Below are 22,861 nucleotides of genomic sequence, written 5' to 3' on the forward strand. Positions count from 1 at the left end.
TATAAGGATGTTCAGAAATTTGTGAAGAGTTGTGGAGTTTTTCAAGTTGCAAAAGGGGCAAGTTAGAATACTAGTTTATATACACCTATTACTATTATTGAGAAACCTTGGAGTGACATCAGTAGGGATTTTGTTCTTGGATTTCCTAAGATAGTGAAGGGGTATGATTCTATATTTGTTGTTGTGCATAGATTTTTTAAATTGACACATTTCATACCATGTAAGAAGACATCGGGTGCTGAGCATGTTGTTGAACTTTTTTTTAAAGAGATTGTGAGATTGCATGTATTAGCGAGAAGTATTATTTCTGATAGAGATAGTAAGTTTTTTGGTTATTGTTGGAAGAATTTGTGGAAGAAGATGGTTACTAAGTTGAAGTTTAGTCCTACATTTTGTCCATAGACAGATGGATAGACAAAGGTTGTAAATAGAAGCTTGGGTAATTTGCTGAAATGTTTAGTGGGAGATAAGCCAAGTAATTGGGAAGTAGTGTTAGCACAAGCTGAGTTTGCATATAATAATTCCGTGAATAGGAGTATAGGGAAGACACCTTTTGAGATTGTTACAAGAATGTAGCTTAGAGGAGTATCATATTTGAGGAATGTTTCTAGTGAAGAGAAGTGTTGCAAGGGAAGAGTTTGCTAATTTTATGGAGTCTTTACATAAGGAAGTGAAGTTGAGGTTGGAAAAAAGTAATCAAAATTATAAGGAGAATGCTAATAAGTCTAGAAGACATCATGATTTTTAAGTTGGTGACAGGGTGATGGTTCATTTGAAGAAAGGAAGATTTCCTATTGGAACATATAGTAAGGTAAAGATGAAAAAGTTTGGACCTTGTAATATCTTGAAGAAGTTTGACAGTGGTAATGCTTATGAAGTTGAGATAACATGGATATATCTCCTATATTCAATGTTTCTGATTTATGTAAGTATCATGAGTTAGATGATGAAGTTGTTATATCCAAAGATTATCCTAAGGAGTAGATTGAAGAAGATGAACAAATAATGGATCAGAGAGTTGGTAAGAGCACAAGATGAAAATATTACTATGAATATTTGGTGAAGTGGAAGAACAAACCTATTGAAAATGCTTCATGGATTTCTCAATCTGAGTTGGATTCAGCTCAAGTTGTGACATATTAATGATTCATGAGAATCATTTCTTCTAAGCCTTGTTGTTTGATATAGGAGCATCCTAGGTTTCTCTACAATCTTGCATATTTTTAGTTCTATCGAGTTACAATTTCTTACATTGTTGAGCATTCTATTCGATTGCTAAGTTCTTAGTTGTTGCTTAGTCATTCCTTTGTATGCTGAGTTCGTGTGGTTTTTGAGTGATCCTTTGATTGTCGAGTTCTTAGTTGTTGTCGAATCATTCCTTTGGATGCTGTGTTCCTGTGGTTTCCAAGTGATCTTTTTGTAGCCAAGTTCTTAGTTGATGTTGAGTCATTCCTTTGGTTGCCAAATGATACTTTGGTTCTTGAGTTTGTTTTGATCCCGAATGCCAATATTTTGTGCAGCCTTCATTTTTCGAGTTGTCTATGTTCTATTCTAGTTTGGGCTAACCTTTCTTGTATTTAATTTAAATATAGGTAGTTAATAACTAATGTGAGCCAAAATTGTGGTTGCATATGCATTTAATGTAAGGTTTAATTTTGTGATGGGCTGACTTGTGGCCACACAAGTATTTAAGGAAGTCTAGGATTGAGTTTGTAGGTAGAATAGGGAAGATGAGAAAAAGGGTGTTATGTGCCTAGAAGTGTGAACTTAAAGTTGGATCATGAATTTGGAAGTTGTATATTGTGATTGGTCGTAACCAAGAAGGCCTTACAATTGGGCATGTATGTTGATTATTTGATGAATCAATAAACATTTGGTTCTCTCCCTCCTTGGTGTTGTTCTTGTTTTGTGTTTTCTGCTATGTTAATTCTTATAGGGTGGTTTGGATAGGTGGGTGTGCCTTTGGCCCTAGTTATTCTCACCCTTCTTGCACCAAACTTGAACCCATGAAATAAATCCCTTAAATGATGAATATTGTATTTTTCCAAAAATGATTGATGAAGATAGTAGAATGCTTGCAAAGATTGAAAATTTGGATGTTTTATTGTAGAAGAGACATTGAACTCCAATTTATTAACAATCATGAATTCTCAAATTCTTTAAAACTTGATATCGAAGGTTTCCAAATGATAATGGATAACAAAACATGTAGAGATAGGGGTTAATATATATTTAATCCATAATTTTAAGGCTTAAGAATTAGGCAGACTAACTGCATATTTTGATCTCCTATAAATATCCCATCAAAGGGAAAAGGACAAATCTAAGCCATGTTCTAAGGGGAAACTCACCAATAACATTTTATATGTAGGAAAATGAGTCAAAATTTAGATCGGAGGTCCCACAAAGTTAATGAGTGTTTGATTTATGAGTACAACTCATGTTGTAGTTAGGAGAGCATCTAAAAACCTTAAATGGTTTAAGATAGGTCTCAAGATATTAAATGAATTATTTGATTAGAGGAAAAATAGAGGTGCAAAATCAAGAATAAGGATAATTTTGAGTCATGAATAAATTGAGTCAATATAGGACTTATATTGTTAATTTGAAGGTCACATAAGAATTAGAAAGCATGAAATTAATATGGGAACCCATACATACTGAATGGGGCTCTAATGAGCACCAAATTAAGGGTGATTACTTTTGAGGAAAATATTAAGAATAAGAAAATTTAAAGTCCTATAGAGAGAGTGTGTGAGAGGTAGGGATTTAAGGAGGGAAAGAGAGAGTTGGGGTACATGGAGAAGAAGGGGAGTGGGAGAGGGATGGGATAAGGAGGAAGGAGATAAAATATAATTGATCAACCTTCTATCATCGATTATGAACCATAAAATATAAACAATATTTTCTAAACCATAAATCCTTAACATTAGGCTCTAAACCCTAATCTTTAAACTATAAGATCCATACATTGAATCATTTAAAAACATAAAATATAAGCCATGTTTTATAAGAAAAATATAGTAAACCCTAAGTTATAAGCCTTAAATACTATATATTGAACCCTAAAATGGTTTAAGATCATAAACATAAATTACATGCATATAAACCCTTGAACCAACCATCCACACATACAAAGAGGGTAGTGGGGGATGGATTGTAAGGGATGAAATGTATGGATTAAAGATAGAATCAATAGAAGTGGATAAAATATCCTCACAAAGGTCTTCTTGAGTATACTAAAACACCAAAAATGTCAAAAACAATTGAAAGCATAATGATCGATTTTAAACAATGTAACATAACTAATAATAAGCACTAGTCTAACTATATAAACATACATAAAATCTATATGATGAAGGGTTGCTTTGATACCACTTGATGAGAGGTGCTCCCCTTAATACCACAAACACATAACATAAATACATAATCAACAACAATTTGTGAGAACAAAATATGGGCTTCTTAATATCTCCACAAATGTGGAATTAGAAAATATTGAAATACAATATTCAAACCCACATGGACACCTTCTTTACAATAATCTACAAGACGAAGTTGTGAAATATGACTCAGAATTGTCCTAGACAACCTATGAGCCTTGCTTATATAGGCAATTTATCACTACTTGGGAAGTTTTTAGACATTTATCACTAACCCTTGAGGCTGACCAACCCTAATATTACATGTAAAGTTAGCTCAAGAAAATTACAAATTTTATTTTGGGATTTTTTAGGTAGCCCAATTTTCAAAGACCATAACATGCAAAATGTTATGCTGATTGGCTATTATGACCCCATTCTAGATTTTTCATCTCCTATTCTACAACACATGACTAGAAAAAAATTTAGTCAACCAAATTTCAATCTTTATTCAAGGCCTCTAAGGCCTTCAAAACTAAGCTAAGTATTTTTATAGCATAAATTTATACCAAAATTTTGTAATAAATTCATGAATACTCATGATATGGTAGTGAATCTCAACAAGAAGGCTAAGATATATATCCAAGGTGAACCCCTAGCTCTAAAATTAGAACATGCTAAGCTTGCATGAACCTCCACCTCTAAAATTAGAACATTATGAGCTTGTATGACCTCCACAATTAGAAACTCTCTATTGAAAATAACCTTATTGAAGAGACATAAATGCAATATTTTTGGGTGATGCAATATTCTCTTACACCCAAGATGATTGTACATCAGGCATCCAAAGTAATTTGAGAAGTTTCCCCATTACATCTTAGTATTTTAGTTGAAAAGCAAGATGGTTCACCTCCTCCCTTGTCAACCATGGTGAATTTTCTACTTGTCTCCCTTTCCATTTGACCAGATATTCTTCATAGATTATGTTCTTTATACTTCTTCCAACATGACTATCTAGTATCTCCTCAATCTCCTTTATAGCTAAAGTAGTTATTGGAATACTCGACTATGCTTCTATGACTTCATCGCCATGACCTCCTTCATGATACTCTATTAGATTTGAAATTTTAAATATTGGTCAAATATTTAGCTCAACAAAAAACTCTACTTCATAGGCATCTTCATAATCATATATATTTTCAGTATCTTGCATGGTCAAAACTTCTTCATTTTTAGCTTGCTATATGTCCCCACTAGAAAATGCTCATTTCTCAAATGAACCATCACTTTATCCTCAACTTGAAGTTACTTATACCTCATTTTCTCATCTTCCTTATTCTTGTATTATGTATTCATACTTATAATGTGCTTCCCCACCTCCTCATGGATGTTCTTCAAATGTTATGCAAAATCATCATCCTCAACACTATTTATCTCTCTTTTATCCAACTTCCTTAATTTAGAAGCATTTTGTGGACTTCTCCTCTATACAAAATTATTATATGCAAATTATGCTTGTGGTAAATTTAAATCCTATCCTTTTGGCTTATCTCCAATCAAGCATCCTAGCAAGTTTCCCAAACTTTTATTTACCACCTCTACTTGCCCATAAGTCTATGGATAATGTGATGAGCTGAAATTTAGATATGTCTTCAACTTCTTCCATAATGTACACCAAAAATACCCAAAAAACTTGGTATCTCAATCTAAAACTATACTCTTTCGAAGACTGTGTAGTCTCACCACCTCTCTAAAAGTAACTCTTCTACATGAACACCATCATTAGTTTTCTTGTATAGAATAAAATGTGTCATCTTTGAAAAACTATCAACCACCACAAACATTGAGTCATGCCCTCATTGAGTCCTTGGTAAAACAATAATAAAATCCATGTTGACATCATCTCATGGCTTCTTTGGTATAGGTAATGGTTACTACAACCTTGTATTCTACTTCTTTTCCATTTGGCATACTCTACAAATCTTTACAAACTTCTTGACATCTTGCTACAACTATGGCTAGTAGTAATTCTCATTAACTAAAGTAATGGTTTTCTCTCTACCAAAATTTCCAACCAATCCTCCACTATGTTTCTCTTGATGATATTTGTTCTCTATAGCTTCTTGGAATGCACAACTAACTTCCTTTGAATAACATACCCTCTAACATTATGAATCCAGCTATTTTGTCTAATCAAGTGTAATAGGTTTTGTACAATCTTTACAGGCTTCAACAAGCCAAGATCCTCTTGCTACAAACTCATGAGTTTATTGAACCCAACCACCTCAATTTGCATCTCTGTGAACAAAATTTATCTCCTAGTAAGAGCATGTGCAATCCTATTAGACTTCCCACTCCTGTGTTTTAAAATAAATATGTAACTCTACAAAAAAATTGACCCACTTCAAATGCCTCTGGTTCAATTTTCCTTGACTATTCAAATATTAAAAATCTTGGTGATCAATATACAAAAAAAGCTCCTTAGGAAGAAAACAATGTCTCTACTTCTTCAATGCTTGAACTATAGTGTAAAATTCTTGATCATAAAAATATATATTTTACTTTGACATCATTTAACTTCTCACTAAAATAAGCAATAGGTATACCTTCCTGGCTTAAAATAACTCCTATTTTAGTACCAATAGACTACAACATTTGGGTCAAATTGTGACAATGATGTAAATTGTGGTCATTTTTATGTTTTGTTTTTGCAATTGTCCCTGATGTTGTCACAATACCAAAATTGGTGTTGTAATTGCAATACCCATGTGAGTAGAAACAAAAAAACAAAAAAAAACATGACATAAATCATTCCCCATTTGTTTTGATTGTGGAGAGATACACATGAAAGAGGTGGAGAGCTCCAAACAAGGGTAGAGAGCTATGAATTTTGTTGTGCCTCTGTGATTGGTGCATTTTATTGCTTTGCCCTTGTGATCTCTACATTTCATTGTTGCACCCTTGCAGCTTTGTGATTTCATTTTCGTGTTGTGCCCTTGTCATCTATGTGCCCTTGCTCTATGATTTTATTCAAGGGAGAGACAAGGCACCTATGTAAATGTTCTTTTCTTTTCTTTCTAAACATGTATTTCTTTATATTTTCTTCTAAATATGTATCTCTTTATATATTTAGAGAGATATTTTTTAAGGTGCTTATTACATATTAGCTCACAACAACAAAATGATCCACCTATATACATATTCTAGAATCCAAATAATAAAACAATAAATCTCACTCAACCCATGCTAAATGACTTATCTCAAGATCCTACACAAAAATAATGTAGACCACAAAAAATGGGCACAGTTCACAAGAAATTTTACAAAAACATATCATAGTAGATATTTTAAGAAAGAAACAAGCCATAACCTAGTCTTCATATATACAAAGAGATCTTTTTGTAGGTTCTTAATACATATTAGTGTTAATCTTAGATTTGGTTTGACAAGGAAGTGACAAAACACTTAGTCATTATTTAGTAGAATTATAGTGCAAGTAGAGTGATTAGAGCAAGTCGAGAAATTAGTGTGAGCCTAGTGATCAAAGCATGCCAAGCATAAGTTGCTAGACAATACATGTCAAGTAATATACCTAGTCAATGCTGAGAATCAGTATGTGTCAAGTAGATAGTTAGTGTTGAGTCACTCATGAGCCAAGTAGAAAGTGTATGCCAAGTAATTTAGGAACTAAGTTACAACATTGAAGATATAGTGGATGCCAAGCATGAGAGACTTCAAGTGCCGAGTGAATAGTTTTGGACATAGTTATTTATAATGGCACAAACTTCTATATAAACCATTTTTGGTCCAACTTAATGATTTTTTTATGATTCTAGAAGATAAGGATGGATGTATATTATGAATCCCTATGTAGTACATGCAACCAATCAAATTGAGTGATCTTTTAAGCAAAAAAATGGATCAACCTCAACTGTTGATTCTAACCTAACCTTGGCCCACTTATGTAAAACTTAAGTAGACAAACCCTAAATAGTTTATATACATGAAGGAAGAGAAGGAGACACAATAGAGGAAAATGCTAAGTGTAGAGAGAACATTCATGGTTGCTATGGAGGTTGTGATAATGTTATGAATTACATAATCAATTCGAGAGAATAAGGAAAGTAGAGAGAGGATATAGGAGACATATCTGATTAGAAGGACCAAGTACACATTAGGAAATAAAAGATTTGACATCTAGCAATAGAGTGCTAATTGAAGGACCATGGTGCTAAATCATTCTAATAAGTGATGCAGAGCAAATCTCCCAAAGAGTAGTCTTAACAGATTTGTGTAAATGTCTTAATCGAGTGTTTGTTTTATTGTAAGTTTAAGTCCTCTAAGAAGGCATACTTTTAGTAGGGTATTTAAATTATTTAATAGGGTGCAACCTAACAACCTTTGCAAGCCTTTAACAAGGTAGACCTTTCACAAGGTAGATCATATTTTATGATCAAACTTCTTGTAACCTTAATTGTGTACACTTTACAACTGTGGTAGTAAAGATTTGTGGTTACAATTTACTTCTTGTAAACTTCTTGCCACTCTAGTTTTACCTTCTCATTGGAGGGTTTTTGGGTAACAAATGTATTGTGCTATGTGTTATTTGTTTTAAGCTATGGATGAACAAGTGTAGCTAGCTATTTTAGCGTACATGCTAAATTGTGAGATGTTTGTGTGGTGAATGTTTTATGGTTAAGATTTAAGAACTGATTCACACCCCCCTCTTAGATTTTACCTTCCTATAGTAATTTTTAACAATTGGTATCAGAGCCTTATTCTCTAGAAAGGAAATATTTATATCTTTGAGGAAAGTTCTTGAAGATGGAAGTCTACAAGTTAGGAAAGACTATTGACAACAAGAATATTGAAATCCAACTTGCCCTACACCAACTCATGGAAGCAAGAGAAGAAATACAATGTTCATTGAGGAGAAGGAAAGAGATATCTATTGAGGAAAATGAAACTCATTACTAAGAGGAAGACACTACTGGATCATTTGAAAATGGAAACTCAAGTGAGTTTGATGCAATAGCTGCAGATCTAATGGAAAATAATGAGGCCCTAACTTAAGAGTTCAAAAATATTAAGATAGAACAAGAACTCCAATCAATATCACTATGTGACGTGACTGAGAAGAAAAATAAAAGATGAGGAAGACAAAGTCGTCATTGAAGATGACAAAAGAACATTGACAAATAGACTAGTAAAGAAGATATCAAATGTGAAAAAGATTGCTAATATGAAACTAGATACAATTAATTAATCGATGATTGCAACCCATGAATTGAATGGAAAGGACATTGAGATCACAACTCTGAAGTTACAGAATGAATAACTAAGGAATGGACTAAGACCAAAAAAGGAATTTGCTGAAAATTTCAACAAACCTAGTGAAGTCATCAAATACTTTGAGAAACTGATGAGATCTCCAAGATCTAACAATGATACTATTGGATTGGAATAAACTAATACTAAGAAAGGAGAATCATTTAAAAGTGGTAAAAAAAGAAACAAAAAAGGTAAGAACTACAAATCTACTTGTCATAATTGTAGAAAGTTGAGTCATACAAAAAATTCTTTTAGGAGCAACAATGCAAATCAGAACCCTAAGCATAAATTCAAGGATTACTATCATAAGTGCAACAAGGAAGGATATTAGGCACATGAATGTGGTAAAAAGACCTTAAGCACACATAGATATGAAGGATATTTCCACAATTTTCAGAACTATGGATATAAAGCATATGAATGTAGATCTAATACCAAGTGTACATCAAATAAGTGGAAAAAGGTATGACAAAATAAAAAATCCTACAATTGGGATTACAATACAAGGTATAGTTGTCACTGTTGACAAGAATATATGCTTTTGATAATTGCATTAGAACACATTTTAGAGGCAACTATAATAGATGGTTGAGTGAGACCACATGCTTAAGTTGTCTCAAGACTGGTCATATCAGTAGAAACTATATAACTAGATCACTAGCACTAAGTAATGGAAACAATAAAGGCAAAGAAAAGGTCAATGTTGAGAAGATCAAAGTGCAAATGAACAAGACATGGAAGAAGAAGGAAGATTGCATCACATCAAGCTTATATGAGGTCACTTCGTCCAATGGATTAGGTGATCACATCACCCCCAACTAGGAAATCAAAAGGTATATGTGGGATTTGGCCTGCCTCACAATAGGTGTATAATAATCATGTCAAAGGCCATACTGAGGAATAGTATATTCAATCTAAGGACTATTTTTCCCCACCATGAGGTGCATTTAATTTTGTCAACCTAGGGATGTATACTTGAAATGGTTGGCACAATATGTGCACTAAGTTTCTTAATGAATCATTATTCTTATGCTCTAGGAAAGTAAAATGCAAGGAAAGAACCTACATTAGTGCTATAGGAAACTAACACACTTAACTCTTTACTGAAATTAATACTAGAAATGTGATTAAATACTAATATATTCCAACTCAGTTCATCTACTAGAACTATTCTTAGGGATGCTATAGGAACACTTAAAAAGTATGATGCTATAGGAAGGAACTTATAAGTTCTACCTATAATACTAAAGATGCTTGAAAATAAATCTATACTACTCTCATCTAATCCACCTCACAAGTGGGCCCCCTTGGTTGGCTTCTGCTAACCTACTAACATAAAATGTAAACTAGGAGCTATTTCATTATGTTCCAAAAATTCATTACATGAGAACGATACATAAAATTGTAAAAACAACTCATTGCAAGAGTCAATAGTTTATTGTCATAAAATTTCTTCTAACTTCTAACACTATTGGTGTGATCCCTATAAATAGAAGATCGATACTTGTTTTGAAACATAAAAGCAAAACAAACTAACTTCAAATCTGCTAGAGAAAAAGAAGAAAAGATAATAGCTCACAAAACAAATAATAAAGTTTGGACAACTGCTTTGACACAATAATAAATGCAGAGAAATATATCAATTCTTCATAGCTCCTCCACATTAGCAGTCATGTCCCTTGGTTCTGTTATGACTCTTTCCACCGTGGCTAAATCTTAACATCTTTTCTCCTTGAATGTTGTTGGTTATCTTCAATGTTTCCCTTTGAATACTTCCAAGCATCTTCAACTTCCTTTGCTAATAGGTTAGTTATTATGTAGAGATATTTGTAAATAAGCATTATCAAATTAAATTCAAATATTAGAACACACATTTTGATGGTTATATGAAATACTACATTATAAGTATAATATTGGAAAAATATAATATACTAGCTAGCCATGGGTTAATCATCAGTTCAAGTAAACATAAGTTCAAAAATGTCTTGGTGGAAGTAAAATAGAGTGTTTAAAACTATCATAAAATAGAGGCAATAATTAGCCTCATCATCTGCCCCCTAGTAAACTGATGGTTGTCCTCAACCATTGCATTTTCTAGTCAGTGACCTGAATTCTCTAACTTTAGTCCTTCCTTTCCTGCTACTCTTGAAGGTGTAGTAGAATCCTCTTGTTCTCTCCCAAACTTCCCTTCTATTGTCCTCCTATAGCTTGTCAAGTCTATCAACATTAATATTATACAGGGGCCACATGAGCATTGGAGGTTGCATAGTGAGTGGGCACCATAGTTCTGGCCTAGCTTGTTTCCCTACTTTATATACTTTGGAACTTGGCAAAGGGCGGCCTCTAAATTGATAGGACTTTGTGGCTCTGATCTTTTAAGTGTCTCAGGTAATCTAGCCCACCTACTTTAAGCACCAACCATGGCTCTCTAAAAGGAAAAGTAAGGTAGGTTATCATATTTTGCATAGACCTTGGTTCTAGTAGTGAAGATTCTATCCCTTAATCCCTTGTTCTTATCCCCATAAGTTAATCTAAACTAGTCCCTAAGAATTTATTCTAGTTTACTACTCTCAGCTCTTAATGTCAGAGGCTCTATTTTTTTGTCATCTTTGTAATTATTCAATTCTCTATCATAATTAGCTTCATTATGCATCTAGGACATCAAAGCCCTCAGATGTATATCCCCTATATAGAGTAAAGTATTCCATTGAGTTTCTATTGGAATGATAAAATTGTGTATATATAACTCACAGAGCAAGTTCTGCTTCCAGAATGGTAGAGTCTGGTATAAACCATAGAATTCTTGAGCTGATTTTAATTATGCATTTATGTTCTTGAGGGTTAGTATAAGTTGGAATAAAAGGAATTGTTCCTTTAAACACATAGCATAAATTCGAGGTGGTGGTCTACAAGCAAGTGTTTGATCAGCTAATTTGAGGTCATGATCCATCCTTTGTTTTTTGTTTGCCAAATTCTCTTTTAAATCTATAATTTTCTGACCTAGGGACACTGTGACTTTCTTCATTTTCTTCCTCTCCTCTTCCCATAGGGCTGCATCAAGCATATGTTGTCCAAACAACTAGAAAAGAATTTTTTGTAGTGTAATGGAACTACTGTCCTCTTCATTGTTATTTTTCCTCTTCCTCTTTTCCTTCCATAGTTGCTTTACAAAATCTGTAAGCCATGTTGGTTTATAGGGAACTAGGCCAATGTTTGAATAAAATAACTCATTCATTATGGAAACTGCTTGTTGGCCTATTGGGGGATCATTTTGATTTTCATTTACTTTAACCCTACATTCCTCATTAGGGTTTTTAGGAATGTTTGCAGTTTTAGGGTGAGAAGGAGAATTATTGGGAACAATTTGTACTCGGAATTCTTTAGTGGATGGTTTGGATGAAGTAGATTGAGCTTCTATTGTCACTTGAGAAATTTGTCTCCTCATTCTAGGACTTATTCTCATAGGGGTCTCCTCTCGCATCACAACCTTCTTCCTACTTCTTATTTTTAGTGTCTTTTCTATAGGAGTAATTTCTATAGGACCCATCTTAGTTTTCTTTTGCTTTGCAACTGTAGGGTTTGGCTTTTCTACTACTAGAGCTAAGGTATCCTCTTGTAATTTATATTTTCTCTTTGCTTAGGTGGAGGTAGGTTTTTGAGTCTCTTGAATAGGTAAAGACACATTTTCTTGCACATTCTCTTGCACATTGCTAGCTTCAACATCTTGAGTGCTTTGCTTAGTAGGTTCATCAGTGGGAACTACATTCTCTTCACTAGGTTGTTCATTAAGGAAAACCTAGGGTTGTAGGGCTTTAGCTTGGAAAAATTCTACCCATGACATGGGAGAGGCATCCCTAAGTAATCTTTCTATGAGTAATTTAATTAAGGCATGATGGGTGACCGAATTGTCCTTCCCCTTTTGGGTTTCTTCGACACTAATGCATAACATTTTATACAAGAAATTGGGAACATTTACTTGATAATTGTGCCTTATATAGCTAAGTAATTTAAAATGATGTGCATGTAAATATGAAAATATTCCTTCATAGGTGAAGTACTTGATAATGTGCATAGTCAACTCATTGTATAGTGACAAAAGACACATCCTTTTGCAACCTTGCTTGGTGATATCCAACTAAAGATCAGCTGGTATGACAAACTAAGTCCTAGTTGATCTTGCATCATGCATATTAGGATGATGTTATCCTATTGTTGGTAACCCAATTACTTATATTATTCACTTTTCTATAGCAACAACCATTAAACCCCATACAGTGGCTTCTCCCTCTTTAAATGTTCCTGTAAATTTTGTGGCTGTTTCTTCATCAAACATAGTTAAACTTAGGAAATATCGTAATCAGCCTCACACATTAAGTCTCCTCTTTTCCTCTACATTTGAGAGTAAAATAGTATGCTCCACTAGTTCTCATTGCTACAATTTTCCACCCATTTTACCTAACAATTTCACTCTTTTCTCTAGTTGCACTATTTCACTTCTATAAATTTAGGCTTTCTTTTGTTATTGTTTTATAGACCCATTTTCACATTTCATTTTTTAGCTAATTAATGTCATAACAATTCGTTATGAGTAGTGATAATGTGGTTTATCATGGATATGTGAAAATTGTCTAAACATGGAATTTAGATCACTTGAAAATTAAATATGGGTCACATCATAGCTTGACAATAAGGAATCATTTAAGAATAAGGGGTATGCCACCTAGACACTTGAATACTTATAGCAATTGAGTTTCATAAATAAAAGAAGTATTAAGATTTGGGAAAAAAATCTATATGAATAAATAGGAATGTTATTGGGTTTTAGTAACCTTCCTTACCCCCTACGAAATATGGACAAGTGTCGACACTTGTCAGACTTAGTACAGGGTATGGAACTGGCATAACACTACCATAATATAAATAATGTAGTATTATATATAACCAAAAAAATTGATGTACTATAAATGAATAAAGATTTGAAAAAATTATACCTATGAGTTGATTGTTGCATGTACAAAAAAGTGGCCAAAAGTACATCAATAGTGACAACATACGTCAGCAAACTTATGATGTTTATTGAAAGCATTGTAAAATTATGACATGGAAGGTGTGTGGGTGGTAGGTAAAGAAGTGAGATGAGTTGGAAAAGAAGCAATCAGAAGATGAATGGAGAAATTTGGAACTTTATGTGGACATAAAGTTTTTTTAATGGGCATGCACGAAGAAATTAATATTGAAGAGCTACATGTAGGAGGTCAACATCTTCTGCTATAGAAAGAGTTACCTAGTGTAAATTTGAATTTGACCATTGAAACTACTGCAAGAAGTCCTCTTTTTTTTGGGGCCATTTATATAACTTGAGTCTATTTCCATTGACTAATAACTTAAAAGGCACTGAATCAATGGTAGTTAATTGGATGGCTCCATTTGCAAAGACATGGTTAATTTCATATGGACCCATCCATTGTGTCTGCAGCTTTCCTGGAATATCTTTAAATCTGGAATCATATAGCAATTCCCAATCACCAACTTGAAAGTGTTTGTTGCTAATACGGGAGTCATGCCATTATTTCCTTTGCTTTTATATAATTTTAGTGTGTTTGAGAGCAGCCTTGCACATTTCATCCAAAGAATTAAGATGTAGAAGACATTCTCTTTATGCTACATGAAGTTCAATGTTTAGCTTTAGTGTGGTTCTTAAAGTTTTATGTTCAAATTTAAAGGGGAGCATTTCTATTTTCCCATATAGGAGCTCAAATGGTATGAACCTTGTAGTAGTCTTCCATGTTGTTTTGTAGACCCAAACAACTTCTGGTAATTTGCTATTTCAATCCCCACGATGAAAATGAACTATTTTTGTTAAGATAACCTCTATCTCCTGATTTGTGACTTCGGCTTGTCCATTAGTTTGAGGGTGATAGGGGCTTGATTTTTGGTGCCTGATATGATATTGTTTCATTAGTTTGTGATCAGATTAGAAGTAAATTAAGCACCTTGGTCAGTGACTAGTTCTTTGGGTACATCATAGCGAGTAAAGATTTCTTCATGTAGAAATTCTACAACTTTTTGATCACAAGCATGCTTCATGGCTTTGACTTCAACCCATTTTGTCAGGTAGTTAGTGCACACAAGGATATATGATTTCCCATTGGACAGAGTTTCAATTGGACCAATGAAGTCCATACCCCATTTGTCAAATGGTGTTAATGCTAGTTGTGGATTGAGAGGCATTTCATCCATTCTTGTTGGTCACCCCATCCTTTGACACTTGTCACCCTTCCATGTATAGTTAGCTGCATCTTTGTGAAGTGTAGGCCAATAGTAACTAGTTAAAATTTTCAAAGCTATTCTTTTCGCTGCAAAGTGCCCTCTACATGTTTCATTATGACATGCATGTAGAATGTCATATGTCTCATCCTCTCACACACCTTCTCATAACTTGATTAGGTCCAGTGTAAAATTAGATATTATCAATCCAAGAGAAAGGGAAACTTTTCTCTACAAGTAGCTTCTTTTCCTTGTAAGAGAAATGTTTTGGCATTTTATTAGCTGCAATGTGTAGACACCTAAAAATCCTTTAGAAAATAAAGTATTTTTATTTTCTGAAAAATTTCTGATGACATCATCATTTATTAATTAATTAATTATTTAATTAATTAATTAATTAATTTTTATGCCATTAAATCCTTTTATCTTAATTAAAAATATTTAATTAAGGAATCCCTCCCAAAAATGTTTAAATCTTATTTAAACATTATTTCCTTATTTATTAATTATTTAATTAATAAATTGACCAAAAATCCTAAAATAAATAAAAAATTTATTTTTTTCCCAAAAGTTGGCCAATTTCCTTATGACCAATAACCTCTTCCAAAATCTTCTAATCCTTTTTTAATTTTGATTAAAGGCTAATCCCATCATTTCCTACCCCTAATCCCAACTCAAAATATTTAATTAAGATTAAATATTAATCCTCATGTTTATTAAAAAAGTTTTAATAAATATCTCCTCAACCCAAACCCTTGAAATAAATAAAACTTTATTTATTTCCTAAAAATCTAATTTATCCTCATCCTAAGAAGTTCTAGACTCTTCTAGAAAGTCTTCATCCTCATCCTAGGAAATTCTAGACTATTCTAGAAAGTCTTTATCCTCATCCAAAGTCTAGACTCTTCTAGAAGATGTCTTTAAACCTAATCCTAATCCCTTCCTAACCTTGTCACATTCCCTAAACATGGGTTAAAACTTACTAACCCAAGCCAAAGTTAACAAATATCTCCTCCTTCACCCACCCTCATTAAATGCCATCCACTTGCCTATCCCTAAGCTAATCCTAAACCATCCTAATCCATCCTCTAATCATTTCCATAAGCCTAAGCAAGCTTAAAACCTTCCTAATCAAGTCCAAGTCAAATTTGCTCTCATCACCCTCAAAATATCTCAACCATAAAACTTTATGAAGTCCACTAGGTCATAAATGACTCTTACAAGCCCTTTTATTGCTCTTACAAGTCATTATGAGGGTCTTTATGAAGATTTTATCCCTTGAGCCTCATTTTTTGACTCATCCTTCCCCTTTTCTCCATCCTCTCACCATGTGACATGTGTCACTCCTTGATTGGTTGTAAGGAAGCACAATCCATGTGCTCTCCTCTCATGCAATCTAAGCCCTCCATGAGCTTTTTCCCATCCTTGCATCTTAGCCCTCAATCCCTCAAGCCTCTTGCCTATAAATTGGATCCTTCCCCTTTGCAAAATAACACAATCCATGAAGTAAAGTTATAATGTTATTTTGAGAGCCAAATCCATACTAAAGCCATCTATCCACACCAAAAATACACAATCATCCATTGAAGCCTTTGGAAGCATATTGAGCATACATCCTATCTATTTAGACAAAGCTACTCAACAAGAGAGCTTCTCATTGAGAGAGCCCATTAATGGCTCATATTCTCAATTAAGAGCTCATCTTAGCCTATCTTGAAGTTTATGAATTTTGTTTAGTTTGTAGAAGCTTTATTTAAATTTGGTTTCTATTAGCATACTAACATTGCTCATATACACAATGTGGTTAGCAATGTCTGCATACTATGGATTTTGAAAAACAATATGAAATAAATGCTCATCTGGAAATGCATCATCTACTAGAGTAGTGTCATTCTCATCATGGTGGATTCTTGATAAATAATCAGCTACCACATTGGCTCTTCCAGGCTTATCAACAATGGTGATATCAAACTCTTGCAATAATAGTAACCATCTTGCTAACTAACTTGTTATAGCATGTTTGTTCATGAGATATTTAATTCCTACATGATTAGTATGTATAGCCTATTATTTAATGCCAGAATTTGTTCAAAGCATAAACCACTGCTAATAGTTCTTTTTCAATCATTGTGTAGTTTAATTCTGGTCCATGAAGGCTCTTGTTAATATAATATATTGCATTTTCAAGATTTTGAGATTGTTGTTCTAGAACTACACCTATGGAATAATCAAAAGCATCTGTATATATGTAAATAGGTAAAGTCCAATCAGGGCCATGTAAAATAGGGATTGTAGTGAGAAGTTTCTTAAGCTGCAAGAAGGCTTCATTGCATTCATATGTCTAAATGAATTCAACTTCTTTAGTCAGTAATGTATAGAAGGGACTACCTTATTTTTTGAAGTCTTTTATGAAACATCTATAATATCTAGCATGACCTAGAAAATATCTTATTCTTTTAGTTTTGTGGGTATGGGCAATGTTTGAATTACCTCTGTCTTAGCTAGATCCACTTGTATTCCTATAGCTAATATGAAATGACCAAGTACCACACCTTCCTACATGAGCATGAAACATTTTTCACTATTAAGTGTCAGATTATGTTCTTGACACCTTATTAGAACTTTTTCAAGATTTATCATGGCTTCCTCAAAGGTGACTCCAAATGTTGTGAAGTTGTCCATATATATTTCCATACAATCATGTGATATACAAACAAAGATGCTAATAAAAGCTCATTGAAATGTTGTAGGAGAATTACATAGACCAAATGGAAAAATAGAGTATGAAAAAGTACCCCATGAACATTTGAATGTGGTTTTATCTTGGTCTTCAAGCATACTACTGATTTGATTATAACCACTATACCCATCTAAAAAAGAGAAATACTTCTTTTAAGCTAGAGTGTCTAGAACTTGATCTATGAATGGTAAAGGAAAGTGATCCTTTTTAGTGGCCTTGTTCAATTCTCTATAATCTACACAAATCCACTACTTCCATCCCTTTTTGGGCACCATGACCAGGGGTGACACCCATATACTATCAGATATAGGATAAATAAAACCAACATCAAACAATTTTTGCAACTCAATTTTAGCTATTTCTCTAAGGCTCGGATTTATCCTTCTCTAGGGTTGATGGAGTGGTAGAAACCCTTCATTGATGTATATTCTATGAGTGCATAATGTAGGAATCAACCCTTTCATATCACCATAGTCCCATGCAAAATCCTTTTTATGCTTTTGAAGTGGCTTTGTTAACTGTTCCATTTGTGTGGATGATAATTTGGGGTTAACATGAAGATTATGACCTTTGGACAACTCAACAGTAGTGGTAGAATCTATCATAATAGTTTTAGAAATTGGACTTGTATCTAAATCACATGGTAAAAGTTGATGAAGAATGTCTGGTTCTTTGAAGTACACAATTGTTAGTAAGAATACTCTGAAGTATTGAATCCTCTTCTTATAGCTTTAGAAAGGATTATCTATATAACATCATAAGGTGTGGTATAGAGTTTAATTCTTCTTCTCTATCCCCTTAATTTGGCTAGACAGTAGTGCTTAAATCTGGTAATGGTTGTGCTAGAGGATACAAATCAAATTTCTTTGTTGCTTGGCCATTTTATATGGTCATACTTCTTGATCTACAACTTATATTTGCACCATTTGTAGCTAACCATGGTCATCCCAGGATGATAAGGTAACCAAATAAATTAACTTTGGGAGACAGAATCATGAAATTTGTAGGATACTATAGAGAGTCTAAGGTTACAACTATATTTTCTATCATCCCATTAGGAGTGATAGTAGAACTATTTGCAAGTTGTAGAATTGTTGGAGTAGCCCTTAATCCTTCTATTTTCAACTTTTTCATAGTATCCTTGATCATGAGATCTATAGTAGGACCAAGATCTATTAAAGCATGTTTAATAGACTGACCATTTATACTGACATTCACAACTGGACTACTTGGATTAGAGTATTTTGGAGTGACCAATTTTCCTAACATAATGTCAGCCAATTGTCCCACAACATGGACTATAGTTGGGTCCTCCTAGGCTTCTTTAGGCAGGCTTCTCTAATGGCTTTTCAATAGATAGAAACATCTTTAATAGCTTGGAATAGGGGTATTTGGACATGCATGTTCTTCAATTGATCAAAAATATCAAAAGATTGTTCCTCTGTTTATGCAAGTTTACTTTATACAAGCTTCTTTGGAAAATGAGCTGCCACTGCTAGCTGAGCTTGGGCTGAGATAGTGACATTGGTTGAGTCAACCTCTTTAGAGGCTAGAGGTTTTGATGTTGTAGGAGTATTTGGTATTTTAGTTATAAAAAGCGATTTAGGCACTAGTAAAGTTGTACCAGATCTTAGATGTATATTTGCAACATTCAGAGTGTAAGCAAGATATTACTAAGCATCCACAATATATGAGGGTTGTTGCAGCTACTGGTTATTTGGATTTGGCTAAGGTTGTGTAGGTAACTGTGTTTTCTTTTGAGATCCAAGATTCACAGGCAGTGGTATTAGTGTAGGTTGTTGAGCTGGGCATGATAATTGTAGAGTACTTGTATTTTGGTTAGCCCACTATTGAGGTCATCTCCATTGGTTTATAGACTGCTACTTCCCCTGGGATGGTTTCCATTGGTTCTACTGGTTTTTCCATTAGTTATTATGTTGGTTGGGCCAGGATGGTTGGGAGTTCTGAAGCCATTGGGGCTATTACAGATTATTTTTCCAAGCATTACTCCAATTAAGTTGATTATATTGTGGGGGGCCCTAGGGATTATGCTTTTTCCATTGATTATCATTTAAATTTGAATTTTACAAAGGGTCCTGAGGCATACCTTTACATTGGGCCCATGGCTGGCATTGAGCAACAAAGAATACTTGCTCATCATCTCCATCTATCTTGATGTACTCAGTTGGAAGATGCTATTCTCCATGTTGGCAACTAATTTTCTTTGACGATCCTTCTTTTACTTCCAACAATGAGGGTAGCATTCAGCTAGTTGTAATTCAGCTTCTGCATGCTTCTTCTTTGCAGTCATTGTGTCAAGATGTGTAGCAACATCATTTATGATGTCCTACTTGAAATCAGACAATAGGTTCGATATCTTGAGCTTTGAAATACCCTGACCGATTCCTTTAGTGACTATGGAATGAGGTCCTCAGTCTTTTTTCATAGTTGACCTTGAATAGTTTTGACAAATTTTCTTGAGGTCATCGTAGGAAGATTGATATACATCACCACTAGCCATCAAGTCTAGTGCTTCTAGACAATTATCATTCACACTTCTCAAAAAGACTAGCTTTGTGAATTCTCAAACAACACATGTTGAGGGTTCTTCTGTAGTGTAAACAAGAAATGTGAAGCATAGTCTTCTAATGTTTCTCCCTCCTTTTGTGATATCTTGAAGATATCATCTCCTCTTGAACCAGATACTTTGCAATACTCTTTATATTTATCCAGAAATAGAGTTTACATTTCATCCCAAGTTCCTACTACATTGGCTCCTAAGCCCATGAACCATCACAAATTTGACTCTTTTAATGTTGCTAGAAATAATTTGAGCTTATGAGAATTAGTGTTGTAATCAAAACTATGACAAAGTATGTCAAATTCAAACAAGAAAGTATTAGGGTCTTTGGTTACAAAGCCATAAAAGTTTGGAAGAGCAACTATGGGTATATTCTTGAGATTATTAGTATTTGTGAGGCTTGGGAGAGGAAATGGAAAAGTAGGTTGTGCCATTACTAGAGGTATTAAATTATGAGGTTGCTACTAAAAAGGAACATTGGGTACTAGATTATTAGCAACTTGTGGATTTAGAGCAGTATTATCAAGGAAACTAGCCAAAATTTCAGCAAAAGGTTGAAGACCACTTGTATCTATAGGTTTTTCTCTTGAGGATGATTCTATAGGAAAAACAAGTCTTGTGTCTTCGAAAGGTAACTCAACTTCTTCTTCTTCAATTTCTTCGTTCAAATTAACAGACTCCCATGGAAGAAATCTACCATATTCATCTCGTTGTCTTCCTCTTCAATGCATGCAATTGAATTCTTCACACTGGTGAAGAGAGCTTTAAGACTACAAATTTCTAAAAAACTTTAACTAAGAACTATGACTCAAGAATGCTTCTAGCTTGACACCATCCTCGACAATGGTGCCAAAAATGGTCCACTTCACAATAGGTGTATAATAATAATGCCAAAGGCCACACTTAGGAATAGTGTATTCAATCTAAGGATTATTTTTCCCCACCATGAGGTGCATTTAATTTGTCGACCTAGGGACATATACTTGAAATGCTCAGCACAGTATGTGCACTAGGTTTCTTAATGATTCTTTATTCTTATGCTGCATGAAAGTAAAATGAAAGGAAGGAACCTACACTAGTGCTCTAGGAAACTAACACACTTAACTTTTTACTAAAAAAAATACTAGAATGCAATTAAATACTAGTACATATTCCAACTCAGTTCATCTACTATAACTATTCTTATAGATGCTACATGAACACTCACAAAGTATGATGCTATAGGAACTTATAACTTCTACCTGTAATACTAAAGATGCTTGAAAAAAAATCTATACTACTCTAATCTAATCCACCTTCCAAGTGGGCCCCCTTGGTTGGCTTCTGCTAATCTACTAACACAAAATGTAAAACATGAACTATTTTATTATGTTCCAAAAATTTATCATATGAGAACGATGCACAAAATTGTAAAAAAAACTCACTGCAAGAGTCAACAATTTCTTGTCATAAACTTTCTTCTAACTTCTAACACTATTGGTTTGATCCCTACAAATAAAAGATCGACACTTATTTTTAAAGATAAAAGCAAAATAAACTAACTTCAAATCTGATAGAGAAAAAGAAGAAAAGATAACAGCTCATGGAACAAATAATAAAGTCTGGATAATCGCTTTGACACAATAATAAATGCAAAGAAATATAACAATTCTTCATAGCTCCTCTATATTAGTAGTCATGTCCCTTGGTGCCATTATGACTCTTTCCACCATGGCTAAACCTTAACATCTTTTCTCCTTAAATACTGTTGACTATCTTCAATGTTTCCCTTTGAATACTTCTGATAATCTTCAACTTCCTTTGCTAATAGGTTAGTTATTATGCGGAGATATTTGCAAATTAGAATTATTAAATTAAATTCAAATATTAGGACACACATTTTGATGGTTATATGAAATACTACATTATATATAATATTGGCAAAATATAACATACTACCTACCCATAGGTTAATCATCAGTTCAAGAAAACATAAGTTTACAAATGTCTTGTTGTAAGTAAAACAAAGTGTTTAAAACTATCATAAAATAGAGGCAATAATTAGCCTCATCAGGATTGATATTTCAAAGTTATATTATGCATCAGTTCCAAGAATCTAAGATCTAAAAAGATAATACATGTATGGATTAAGATGTAATGTATTAGTTAGAACTTGGAATAAGTCTACATTTTTGTTAGTTTTTATATTGTTTCCAAGCATGAAAGGTTTCACAGTTACTATTGAGCATGAATGAAATTTTAGTAGTTACCAAGTAATGAAAGTATGGTAGTATTGGCCAAGCTTTCTATATAAGCCAAGAGTAGTGGAAATCATTTTTAAGTCAAATGATTTGGAAACCCTATGGTAGCTAAGCTTACAATTATGTACGCATTAAATATTTATTGTAGAATTCTAAGGGTTATATAGTCATTTCTTGACTCATTTGCATTCACCAGTGATCAAAGAGAGCATGAAGAGAATGAAAGTGAATTGCAATAGGAGATTCTTATGTTGACAAATCAAATTCAATTGCAACTCAATTTATTCATTAGACTGGAAAGGTATTTTACTAGTGCCAAGATTCCCTCTTTGAATTTTCA

This window comes from Cupressus sempervirens, chromosome 2 (genome assembly GCF_028749045.1).
Source record: "Cupressus sempervirens isolate cs-2001-9-10 chromosome 2, ASM2874904v1, whole genome shotgun sequence".
Lineage (NCBI taxonomy): Eukaryota > Viridiplantae > Streptophyta > Pinopsida > Cupressales > Cupressaceae > Cupressus > Cupressus sempervirens.